Source organism: Armigeres subalbatus, chromosome 1, assembly GCF_024139115.2.
Source record: "Armigeres subalbatus isolate Guangzhou_Male chromosome 1, GZ_Asu_2, whole genome shotgun sequence".
NCBI lineage: Eukaryota > Metazoa > Arthropoda > Insecta > Diptera > Culicidae > Armigeres > Armigeres subalbatus.
In genome coordinates this window covers 136,830,069-136,843,371 of record NC_085139.1, presented here as the reverse complement: position 1 = coordinate 136,843,371, position 13,303 = coordinate 136,830,069, and the positions used below count along the sequence as shown (strand labels likewise).

General features: G+C 44.0%; 1 protein-coding gene and 1 long non-coding RNA gene across 2 annotated transcripts in view; one reads left to right on the top strand and one right to left on the bottom strand.

The window, feature by feature from the left end:
* LOC134206672 (hemicentin-2) overlaps positions 1-13,303 on the bottom strand; it is an 821,032-nt gene that overhangs the window by 538,388 nt on the left and 269,341 nt on the right. The window lies entirely within an intron of this gene.
* LOC134206667 (uncharacterized) lies at positions 4,593-5,126 on the top strand. Its single transcript, XR_009978303.1, has 3 exons — positions 4,593-4,889; positions 4,952-5,012; positions 5,069-5,126. It is a non-coding gene; the product is annotated as an uncharacterized LOC134206667 (long non-coding RNA).

The following is a 13,303-nucleotide window of genomic DNA, read 5'->3' as shown; positions in this document are numbered from 1 at the left end:
GCTACAGATATCTTGTTGCGTCGAGGCCGATACGTCGTATACAGAGCCGTAGCGTGTACTCCCGGCGCCCTTGGCGAAACCTTTATTGGGCGCCCCTTACTTTCATGCAGATATGCAGATGTTCAAAACAATGGGCGTGATAAATGTAGGGAGGAGGTTTATCGCGTTGGAATCCAATTTTTAAACTACATAGCGTTTTCAGGGGCACATAACTAAAAAATACGATAGACGATAGACAAAAGTGAAAAGTAGTTTTTAACCATTATTGCTCATCTGCAGCATACACAAAAAAAATAGTTTCCAGATGTTCTAATCGCCTAAACATTTGCAAAAACGCAAAGGTGAGGGCTAGCACGGCAATTGTGGTTGCCATTTTCAGACTCTGTCGTAATTCACCTTACAATCAACTTTTTTAAGGTGCATTTAATCAATGTTTGCTTTATGAATTCCTTAAGCCTCTATAACCTACATATGTTCCAATATAGAGGTAAGAAGTAAGGATTACTAAAGGTCATAAAATTTGCAGAAATCCATTGAAATATTGAATTTTGAATTCAATAAATAAAATAAAACTTGATCCAAAAGTGCGTGGATTCTCGATAAAAATATGCCAATAAAATGTGTGTTGATCGTTTTGCCTTTCTCGTATACTAAGTATACGTAAAGGCTATATGTTCACTCCAAAAACAAACTTTTTATAGAAGGCTCGGAGACCCATAGTGTTATATACCAATCGACTCAGCTCGACGAATTGAGGTGATGTCTGTGTGTGTGTGCGTGTGTGTGTGTGTGTGTGTGTGTGTGTGTATGTGTGTGTGTATGTGCGCACCAAAAGAGCAAAAAGTTTAGCTCACTTTTTTTGCACTTACCCTCAACCAATTTACTCGCAACAGGTTGCATTCGACGCAGTATACTGCCTCATTATTTCCTATTGAAAATTGGCCGATTCGGACTATGGGCTTAGAAGTTATGGCCAAAATACTTTTCCTCATAAAAAAGCGCGTAAAAAAGTCTAGCTCACTTTTAATGCACTTACCCTAAACGGATTCCCTCACAACAGGCTGCGTTCGACGCAGTATCTTGCTCCATTGTTTCCTATTGAAAATTGGACGGATCGGACAATGGGCTTGGTAGTTATGGCCAAAATACTTTTTCTCATAAAAAAGCGCGTGAAAAAGTCTAGCTCATTTTTAATGCACTTACCCTAAACGGATTCCCTCACAACAGGCTGCATTCGACGCAGTATACTGCCCCATTGTTTCCTATTGAAAATTGGACGGATCGGACAATGGGCTTGGTAGTTATGGCCAAAATACTTTTTCTCAGAAAAAAGCGCGTAAAAAAATCTAGCTCACTTTTAATGCACTTACCCTGAACCAATTTCCTCGCAACAGGTTGCATTAGACGCAGAATCTTGTCTCATTATTTCCTATTGAAAATTGGCCCAAACGGACGATGGGCTTAGAAGTAATGCCCAAAATACTATTTTTTTACCGCACGAGAAAGGCATCATCACCGCTAGGTGGATTAATCTGGGTTTTTTTTGGATCGGCCTAGACGAATAAAAAAACCTACTTTGGAGTGGATTGGATGACCTTCAGAATCGCTATTACCCATATTGGTGAAAAAGAAACCAACTTTAGAGTGGCTTGGTCGGTGGAAACTACAAGACTTTCAATAAAATCAACTCTGGAGTCAATTGGTCAGTCAGATGGTCGGAATAGCGATTGGAGCTAGTCGTATCATGAAAAACCCAACTTTGGAGTGCACAGATAGAAAAAGTTGTTGAAATTTACACGAAAGTAATGCACATAAAGGGAATGCCAAAAATAGCGTAAATTTAAACGATTTTATCGCCTGAATGTATGCAATTTCCATTGCATTATGTCACTTTTTATATGATGTATGCTATGGAAACTGACATAATACTACAGAAATTGCATACATTTAGGGCGTACTTGTTGGAAAATATCCATGTACGCCCAAAATAGTGTAATTTTCCATGTCTTTATTTTTTACGCGCTTCTTAGTTTTCATTATTTTTTTCTGTGTGGTTTGATCAATGGCCAGAACAGCCATCGGATCTACTCGGATCAAGATATATACATTTCTGGAGTGGGTCTGTCGGTAGTTTGGTGACACTGGTGCAATTGCTTGGACCAATAAAATTTAACCTTGAAGTAGATCAGTCGCCATCATTATTGAAATCCCTCGTTGCAGATTCTTGTATTCTGTATGCCGTTATGTTAGTGTGGTCATTGAAGATACTCATCTTCGTTTAAAGCTTTACCAGTTTATAAAGATCCAAAAGAAATATTTAAATTCAAATTATCACTGCTCATCAGATATGTAACATCTTCGCTTTGATTTTTTCACCATTTTAACTCATACAAGGTTCTGGTTCAATGGAATTGGAAATGTCACTAGATCAAAATCGGTCGTTTTCGGACCTCACATAGTTTGTCCTCGTAAAATTAATTAATTCATCTCAAATTCACACAAACTCCCTATAACTACTTCCGTGTATCTGTATTTTACAGTCTATTCTATACGTCTCCTTTAGCGTATTTAAACGTCCTATTCTTGAGCTCACAGAGGCCTTTCTTAACCTAGCGGTAAGACACGCGGCTACAAAGCAAGACCATGCTGCGGGTAGCTGGGTTCGATTCCCTGTCCCAGTCTAGGCAATTTTCGGATTGGAAATTGTCTCGATTTCCCTAGGCATAAAAGTATCATCGTGTTAGCCTCATTATATACGAATGCAAAAATGGTACCTTGGCTTAGAAACCTCGCAGTTAAAAAATAAACACTAAGTTGCGAGGCGGCAATGTCTCAGTGGGGGATGTAATGCCAATAAGAAGAAGAAAAATCTTGAGCTCCAACTCCAGAAGCCTGATTCATGCTCCTTGCCATATTAAGGGCCCGTGTAAGGGCACGTGCCCTCTGAGCCGACGTACAAATACCTGTATCAGTTATTATGGAAAAAGGCTCTCCGGAGTCAAACAATTGATTACAGAATTCAAGACAAAATTTTCAAAACGACTTATCTGCTTTTGTAAACAAACGCAAACCAACACTATCAACTTCAGCTTTCTATTGATGGTGTTGGTTTGCGTTGGAGGGCTATCAGATTCGTCAAATCGACGTTTGAACTTTTGCTTATAAAAGCAGATAATCCGTTTTGAATATTTTGTCTTGAATTGTTGATTACCGAGGAAATCTTATGATCAAAGCTTGAATCACTTTGAACTAGTTAAATTTGAGTTGAATTTGTGATCCTTTACCACAGCGAAATTCATGATATCGGCGCCCCCCTGAAGCCAGTCGCCCTTGGCAAGGGCCAACCTGGCCAACCACACGCTACGGCGCTGGTCGTATAATACTATAGATGAAGGCAATCCTTTCCCCTTGCGTTGCTTATTTACGTAATTCCAAAATGATTTTAGATGTGATCGGAGCCTAGATTCCCTGCTCGTATCGGTGATAAGAGGTTTACTCAAGCGTTTGTATTCGTAGTTGAGCCTGACTTAGTGTTGTTTCAGCGGGAATGTACGATATTTGGTAAATCTTTTAAGTGCAGCCTTCTTCATTATTTTTAGCAATCGTAATTCATTTGTTATCCAAGGAACGCGGGAGCCATCGCGAACAATCTTCTTCGGGACAAGCCGATCTATAAGATAAGCCAAGACGTGCGAGAAAGTTTATGCAGCGAGATTGACAATTTAGACAACACATCTTCTATACTGCGATGTTCTGCCTTCTGAAAATCGCACGAGATTGCCGATGAAGTGATGAAGAATTCAAGAGAGCCATAATTCTTGACCGCGATAACTAATGCGGGATGATGTGGAACGAGCTTTACTAATGGTGCGGGTGCAGTTGAAATCTGTTGAAATGAAAGGGGCAGTATCAAAACCGTTCACAAAGCAAAGATCCAAAAAGCGATTGTTGTCATTAGGGAAGATCCATTAATTACCTAACGCAAAAATTGGACTTTTACAACATACCCCCCCCCTCCCCTATGTCACACTTTTTGTATGAAGCTGCTGAAAATTTTGTATGGATCGCCACACTGCACTCAACCCCCTCCCTTTCTAAGCGTTGCGTAATTTAAGGACGTACTCTTAGTCACGTTGTTGATCTGGAATATATCTGCAGAACTATAGCTGTCAATAAACGTGATGGCTCCAGGATGAAAAGTGGAGAGTGCATGATCTAAACAGAGGAAACCACTATGAATCCAAACGACGCCCGAACGGCTGAAGTCCTCCAATACATATCACAATTTCGCCACAAGGGGCCGCGTTGCTCGACACAGTACTAACTGACCAGCAATGTGCATCGATAAGTTGAAGATCTCGAGTACGGTCTGGAGGTATGTAGGCAGCACAAAGTAACATGTGACGGTTTTTGAGTGCGATGGATTCTCAAACCTACTCGAAGGAATTCCAAGCGTCATCCACGATGGCTATCGCCTTTAGTCTCGTGATAACAGCGACAAGCACTCCTCTTACCGCCGGTAAATAAATACCTGGTCGCGAAAGGGTCAAAGCATCATCCCGACAAGAAAGCTGTGAACGCACCCTTATATTTGACGTTTCTTGCTGCAGCATAAAATTACATACGGATATGCGTGCGTTTGTGTGAGTGTCAATAATATGAGTAAAGAAACAGATGATCGTTGTAATGTTGTATTTGTTGTTTGTTTACTAAGTACATAAGCGATGTAAAGTCTCCATCATGAAATATGTGTAGTTTGTTGCGCTGTAAGTGAAAGTTATTAACGAGTTTGTAGACATGTTTGATCGTATAATTGTGAATATTACAGATTAAGTCAAGTGAACCATTTATGTTCTCCGGAGGAGATTGAATTTGTAGTGATACTTACCGTAAGTGATAGTTTGTACCTCTTAAATAATGTTTGTAATGTTTTCAATGTATAAATTATTAGGACTCTTGCTCATCACCAGAGGCGTAGCTAGGGAGTGTTTGGGAAAGTGGAAAACTAAATTGTAAGTTAATTATGTTTGTATTTTAAGTGTTATTAATGTTAGTAAATATATTTCAGTTGAGTTTATTGGAAATATACTCCAAAATTGTTTTCTTTGCACCCGGAGGGTGCAACAACTCCTTCTTCTATAGTTTTCGCGCTGTTGTTTGAGTTGCGGTCACATCGGAATACCTCGTTCCCGTTCTCGAAAACGTAACCAGAAAGCTTTCTATAATCTAGCCATGTCTCAACAAGCACGACGATGTCGTAGCAATGATCCGGAGCGGTAGTCTTCAATACGACTATTCATCCCTCCAACATTTTGCTAGTATATGCTGAGAGCGAAATTCGGGAACACGGATGATGGAGCACTGGAAATCGAAACACTATCAGGTTCGTTAACGATTGCACGCTCGTTGTACTTGCCTGACGATGGAGTTCGAAAGACCTCAAAGACCAGACTCAGACGCAGGACCGGGACGGCTGTTGGTCGCTGGCAGGAAGGGCTCGACTGCGTTGAAAGGGATGCTGCTCGTGGGGTTTGAGTAAAATGGATTCAGCGTGTGTTAATGGATTTCACACATCAGCGTGTCAATTGGCGAGCAACAAGCCAAGACTTTGCCTCTGCTAGTCAGACCTCCGCCGCGTGCGCATGCATCCGCGGAGAGTCACTTTCATAACATCGTTCCGGCCATTTAGGGTTACACACTGCTACTGATGCCTTTCATACAAATTACATTTTCCATCGTTTCCCTCTGACGCGTGTTCGTGATTCTTCTACTGACGGGAGCTTTCGGCCGTCGTCAAGCGATTATGTTTGTCACGGCTCGGCTAAAATTGTGGTTTTGAAAAGAACCTATTTATTTAATAATAATGCGCCTTCCCAATCACTAACACCAGAAAACCAAATAGGAATCTCCATTCCTGAGAGAAAATTTCCCTTGCCATCCATGCGAATAAATTTTTGCAGCGATTTATTTTCAATGATGCGTCTTCCCAATAATAAACAACAACAAAATCAAATCAGTCAGTGTCTTGAGGGAAAATTTCACTTAACTGCAAATTCAAATTTTCTCCCTCTGACGCGCGCTCGTGATTCTGCTACCGACAAAAATTTTCTGCCGTCACCAAGAGATTATTTTTTGCACATTTGAAAATTCATCTTGACTCAACCTTCTCTTCTATAAATTTGTGATCCTGAAAAAGGACCAATTGATCCTCAAAAATGCACTTACAGCAACAAAATCAATGCCGATGTTGGGATGGGACCGGTCTTCGTGGAATTTTGAATAAAATGCCTCGCGCGCTGGTTGCTGGTTTGTTTTTGAAGGATATTAACCCATTCATCCCTATGGCTCGCGCGCGCTGGAAAGCACTTCGCGCAGCTTCCAATATAGTAAGCCAATTTTCTCCGCCTCTTTCTTAATCGTTATGAATTCTCATGATATTTGCAAGCTAAAAGGGCGGGTTAATGGTCCTACTTAATTGAATTCAAGAAAGCTGCATTCTTGTCCATCCATGCGAATTAATTTTTGCGGTGTCTTCCTTTGACACGCGCTCGTAATTCTGCTACCGACAGAAAATTTCTCCCGTCGCTAAGCGATTATTAGGGTAAAACGTCCTATGGTTGTGGTATGCCCTAATGTTGCGGTAGTGTTAAAGTAGTCCATTCTGGATATAACACCATTGAAAACAATTGTGGGTACGCTAAAACTCTTCGAATTAACGACTAGAACAGCTTTTGTTTCACAAAAATCCGTTCAAAATGATGAAAAATCAACATTTTTCGTTAAAAATTTGAATCCCTTGAGCCTATTATTGCGGTAGTGCTAAGGTCCTAAGGCGGTATCGCTCTCCATAAGAATTACATGCAATACCGCAACAATAGGACTGACCTTCAAAAAATATCGCAACGATAGGCAACTGCGTCCTATTATTGCGGTAGTTTGTTTTTATTGTGATAAAAACAAAACAACATAAGTTCAACACAATTCACGTAATATTTACGAAAGTATAGTTAACGAGCATCCTATTCAACTACTATAATATGGAAATCGACCAACAGGTAATTTTTGAAGAATTTTTGTAATCAATTTTATTTTGACACGGTGCTTAACATTTGCATTTTGAAGGCAAATTTTCTCAGCGTCTGTCTCAGTTGGAGAATTAAACTGAAATTAAACTTAAAAGTTACATTTCAACAATTGTCGAATAACCCTGCTCGCAGAGCAAGATAACTTTTGACAGATCTTATTGGAATGGAATTGCTGGGTAGCACCAACCATTCTTATGACCGGGCATTTTTTTAATTTTCGAACTGTCACTTTTAATTTTAATTCTCCAAATAAGACAGACCTTCTACTCAGCACCCTTTTTTTTTAAATGGTGCTTCTGAAAAGATCCGATTTATGTTTAATGGTGCGTCTTCCCAACAACAAAACCAAAAGCAGGCAATTGCGGTCCACGTCACCATGGCTACGAGGGCAACAAGGTAGAAGTTGTTCCTTGGTCGCTGTAGTAAAAGCAACGGATTCTGGATGAAGCGTGGTCTAAATCTCAAAATCGACGTGGGGGTTAATGGGTGAGTAAGAGTGAGTGAGTAAGAGTGAGTGTGTGAGTGAGCGAGTAAGAGTAAACGAGTAAGAGTGAGTGAGTAAGAGTGAGCGAGAAAGAGAGAGCGAATGATTGAAAGTAAATGAATGCGTTAAAGTGGATGAGTGAGTAAGAGTGGATAAGTGACTAAAAGTTGGTGAATGAATGAGAGTGGGTGAATGAGTAATAATTAGTGAGACAGAGGAAATGCGTGAGTGAGAGTTTGTGTATGAGAGTGAGAGAGAGGGAGATCTTGTTCGTCTTCGGGAAGTTGCGTTGACTTAAAGAAGGCATCATCTCGTTTCCCCTTCTATCGAGCAGACGTTCCTTTTAAAAAGGCAGTATTTCCTCTGTGTGCCTTATCGAGGTATAATCACGTTCATTAAAAGGTGGTATCATCTCCTCTGTCTGCCTTATACCGGGCAAACGCGTCCATTTAAACAAGGCATAATTTCCTCTGTGTGCCTTATACCGGGCAAACGCGTCCATTTAAAGAAGGCATCATCTCCTCTGTCTGCCTTATACCGGGCAAACGCGTCCATTTAAACAAGGCATAATTTCCTCTGTGTGCCTTATACCGGGTAAACGCGTCCATTTAAAGAACGCATCATCTCCTCTGTCTGCCTTATACCGGGCAAACGCGTCCATTTAAAGAAGGCATCATTTCCTCTGTCTGCCTTATACCGGGCAAACGCGTCCATTTAAAGAAGGCATCATCTCCTCTGTCTGCCTTATACCGGGCAAACCCGTCCATTTAAAGAAGGCATCATCTCCTCTGTCTGCCTTATACCGGGCAAACGCGTCCTCTGTCTGTCTTATACCGGGCAAACGCGTCCATATAAAGAAGGCATCATCTTCTCTGTTTGCCTTATACCGGGCAAACCCGTCCATTTAAAGAAGGCATCATCTCCTTTGCCTGACTTATACAGGGCAAACGCGTCCATTTAAAGCAGGCATCATCTCCTCTGTCTGTCTTATACCGGGCAAACGCGTTCATTTAAACGAGGAATAATTTCCTCTGTATGCCTTATACCGGGCAAACGCGTCCATTTAAAGAAGGCGTAATCTCCTCTGTCTGTCTTATACCAAGAAAACGCGTTCATTTATTTTATTTATCATCAGACTAAGGCCGAAGTGGCCTGTGCTGCACATAAAAGACTTCTCCATTCAGCTCGGTTCATGGCTGCACTTCGCCAACCACGCAGTCTGCGGAGGGTCCGCAAGTCGTCCTCCACCTGATCGATCCACCTTGCCCGCTGTGCACCTCGCCTTCTTGTTCCCGTCGGATCGTTGTCGAGAACCATTTTCACCGGATTACTGTCCGACATTCTGGCTACGTGCCCGGCCCACCGCAGTCTTCCGATTTTCGCGGTGTGAACGATGGATGGTTCTCCCAACAGCTGATGCAACTCGTGGTTCATTCGCCTCCTCCACGTACCGTCCGCCATCTGCACCCCACCATAGATGGTACGCAACACTTTCCTTTCGAAAACTCCCAGTGCGCGTTGGTCCTCCACGAGCATCGTCCAGGTCTCGTGTCCGTAGAGAACTACCGGTCTTATAAGCGTTTTGTAGATAGTCAGTTTGGTACGGCGGCGAACTCTATTCGATCGGAGCGTCTTGCGGAGTCCAAAGTACGTACGATTTCCAGCCACTATGCGTCTCCGAATTTCTCTGCTGGTATCGTTATCGGCGGTCACCAGTGAGCCCAAGTACACGAATTCTTCAACCACCTCGATTTCGTCACCACCGATAGAAACTCGTGGTGGGTGGCTCACATTGACCTCTCTTGAGCCTCTTCCTATCATGTACTTCGTCTTCGACGTGTTGATGACTAGTCCAATCCGTTTAGCTTCGCTTTTCAGTCTGATGTAGGCTTCCTCCATCCTCTCAAAGTTACGTGCCATGATATCAATGTCGTCGGCGAAACCAAATAACTGGACGGACTTCGTGAAAATCGTACCACTCGTGTCAATCCCTGCCCTTCGTATTACTCCCTCCAAAGCGATGTTGAATAGCAGACACGAAAGACCATCACCTTGCCGTAACCCTCTACGGGTTTCGAAGGGACTCGAGAATGCCCCTGAAACTCGAACTACGCACATCACCCGATCCATCGTCGCCTTGATCAACCGTATCAGTTTATCCGGAAATCCGTTTTCGTGCATTAGCTGCCATAGCTGGTCCTGATCGATTGTATCATATGCGGCTTTGAAGTCGATAAATAGATGATGTGTGGGCACGTTGTATTCGCGGCATTTCTGCAATACCTGACGTATGGCGAACACCTGGTCTGTGGTAGAGCGTTCACCCATAAATCCCGCCTGGTACTGCCCCACGAACTCTCTCGCAATTGGTGTTAGTCGACGGCATAAAATTTGGGAGAGTACCTTGTAGGCAGCGTTCAGCAATGTGATTGCGCGGTAGTTGCTACAATCCAGCTTATCGCCCTTTTGTAGATGGGACACACGACACCTTCCATCCACTCCTGCGGCAGAACCTCATCCTCCCAAACCTTGGTAATCACCCAGTGCAGCGCTCTAGCCAGTGCTTCACCACCGTGTTTAAACAGCTCTCCTGGTAGTTGGTCCACTCCAGGGGCTTTGTTGTTTTTCAGCCGGCCGATCTCCTCCTGGATTTCCTGGACATTCGGAGCCGGAAGTCGCATGTCCTGCGCGCGTGCTCCTAGGTTTATTATCATACCGCAACCGTTGTCTGCCATATCGCCATTCAGGTGCTCTTCGTAGTGCTGCCGCCACCTTTGGATCACCTCACGCTCGTTTGTAAGAAGGTTCCCGTTTATGTCTTTACACATATCGGGCTGTGACACGTGGCCCTTACGTGAACGGTTCAACTTCTCATAGAACTTTCGTGCGTTATTAGCGCGGTACAGTTCCTCCGTCTCTTCACGGTCTCGATCTTCCTGCTGGCGCTTTTTCCTCCGGAAAATAGAGTTTTGTCTGTTCCGCGCCCGTTTGTATCGTGCCTCGTTCGCCCTCGTGCGGTGTTGCAGCAATCTCGCCCATGCTGCATTCTTCTCCTCAACTAACTGCTCACATTCGCCGTCATACCAGTCGTTTCTCTGATCCGGAGCCACCGTGCCTAGTGTAGCGGTTGCGGTGCTTCCAATGGCGGATCGAATATCTCTCCAGCCATCTTCAAGAGATGCTGCGCCTAGCTGCTCTTCCGTTGGGAGTGTCACTTCCAGCTGCTGCGCGTAGTCTTGGGCTAGTCTACCGTCTTGTAGCCGCCCAATGTTAAGCCGCGGCGGACGACTCCGACGCGTGTTGATCACCGTCGAGAGTTTTGAGCGCAGACATACTGCGACGAGGTAGTGGTCGGATTCAATATTCGCACTGCGGTAAGTGCGTACGTTCGTGATGTCGGAGAAGAATTTACCGTCGATTAGAACGTGGTCGATTTGGTTTTCCGTTACTTGATTAGGTGATTTCCATGTGGCCTTGTGGATATTCTTGCGGGGAAGAAAGTGCTTCGGACTACCATTCCTGCAAAGGAGGCTGCAAAGTTTATGCATCGTTGGCCGTTGTCGTTCGATATGCAGACTATCCGGTCCGATGACCGGTGTATACATTTCCTCCCTACCTAAGCGTTCATGTCACCGATGACGATTTTGACGTCCCGCAGTGGGCATCCATCGTATGTCTGCTCCAGCTGCGCATAGAACGCTTCTTTCTCGTCGTCGGATCTCCCTTCGTGTGGGCAGTGCACGTTGATGATGCTATAGTTGAAGAAACGGCCTTTTATCCTCAGCTTGCACATCCTTGCGTTGATTGGCTGCCACCCAATCACTCGTTGGCGCATCTTTCCCAGCACTATGAAGCCGGTTCCCAGCTCGTTGGTGGTGCCACAGCTTTGGTAGAAGGTAGCCGCTCGATGCCCGCTTTTCCACACTTTCTGTCCTGTCCAGCAGATTTCCTGCAGCGCTACGACATCGAAGTTGCGGGGATGTAATTCATCGTAGATTATCCTGTCGCAACCTGCGAAGCCTAGCGACTTGCAGTTCCATGTTCCAAGCTTCCAATCGTGATCCTTTATTCGTCGCCTAGGTCGTTGCCGATTGTATCGAGTCATATTATCTTCTATGTCGTTCGTAATAGTTGTTTTGGCTTATTGGGCCTGCGCAAACCTCCTGTCTCGTCGGAGGGCCGTCGTGTCAGGGCTGTTTAGCGTCCCACCTAACACCAGGACTTGGGCTTGTGCGCTTTGAGCGGCACACGGTCGCTTTGGCGGAGCCTACTTGCGGATACATGCAGCTTTTTATAGAGGTTTAACAGGGCCCACTGTCAAACCCCACCACATCCTAGGCAGGCGCCACAACTCGCAGATGGCCTGGGGAGGGATCGTCAAGCCCTTGGACATAGTCCCTGCTGCCCGCGTTCATTTAAACAAGGCATTATTTCCTCGGTTTGCCTTATACCGGGCAAACCCATCCATTTAAAGAAGGCATCATCTCCTCTGTCTGCCTTATACCGGGCAAACGCGTTTATTAAAAAAAGATCATATTTACCCTGTATGCCTTATACCGGGCAAACTCGTTCATTAAAACAAGGCATCATCTTCTTTGTTCGCCTTATACCGGGAAAACGCGTTCTGTTGGAAAAAAAGGATCTCTTACTCCATTTCGTAGAATAGTACTTTTCCAGGTCATAATGACAGGAATGACAGTCAAAGCTAATTAGAAGAAAAATCAAAACCGTTGGTTAAACTGGTTAGTTAAAAACTGTTACGATTCATCGATATCTGTTGGTGTTAAACATAATAATAGAATACTATAGATTCTAAATGTTTTCGGGGTAATTGCCTTTCGGGGTAATGTATTTCGGGGTAGTGTCCCATTCGGGGTAATGACTTTCGGGGCACTGTAGTGGCCTTCGGGGTATTGGCATTCGGGGTACTGGGATTCGGGGTACTGGGGTGGAGCCTCTTTCGCATGTTGTGCGTGTACGAGAACTTTTTATTCTGCGAGTGTGGTAGTGGCCTTGAAAAGATCCGTTTTGGTGTTCCCTTGCGCCGTCGTTCGTGTTCAGCTAGAGCTGCAGTCATGGTGTACTTGGTGCCGGCATCGGCTCCCTCAGACGACGTACTTGATGAGAGCAGTAGGCGGACGCCAGTCTGTTCCTGTTTTTGCTGTCTTGCCGCCACCAGCAATGCCTTTGGTTTGCATCGCTTCGTTTCGTGCGTTCCGTTCGGTTCGACGCGCCTGTAGTGAATGACTCGCGCACGACTCGTACTGCTTCTTTTATACACAAAGAAAATCTTGCAGTGGACCAAATGGCCCGTAACAAATATCATTCTGATGTCCGTGTTGGGGAATGCATGAAAGGGATTGGTCGGCTCAAATTTTTACTAGATATGTTTTGAAATTTCACGGAAAATTCCCGTTAATATTCACGGGAATTGTTTGGAATTTCCAAGGGAAATATTTTATTATAACAAAGGAATCCAGCGTTGTTTTAATGCTATTGAATAATGTAGAGTCCTTCAAATTCGACTGCTTAACAGATATCGGCAACGATGCGACGGTAAACACTGCCAGTGTCGGCGGCGCATGCCTCTATGTGCGTTGCGTCAGCTTTTCAGTACGATTTAAAACCATTGTAAGCAACCATCATGGATTCCATTTAGTTTAAGTACATGTGAAAGAACCGTATCATTGAGTAATGAGGTGCACAAACGCCATCATTATCCCGATAATTAAAC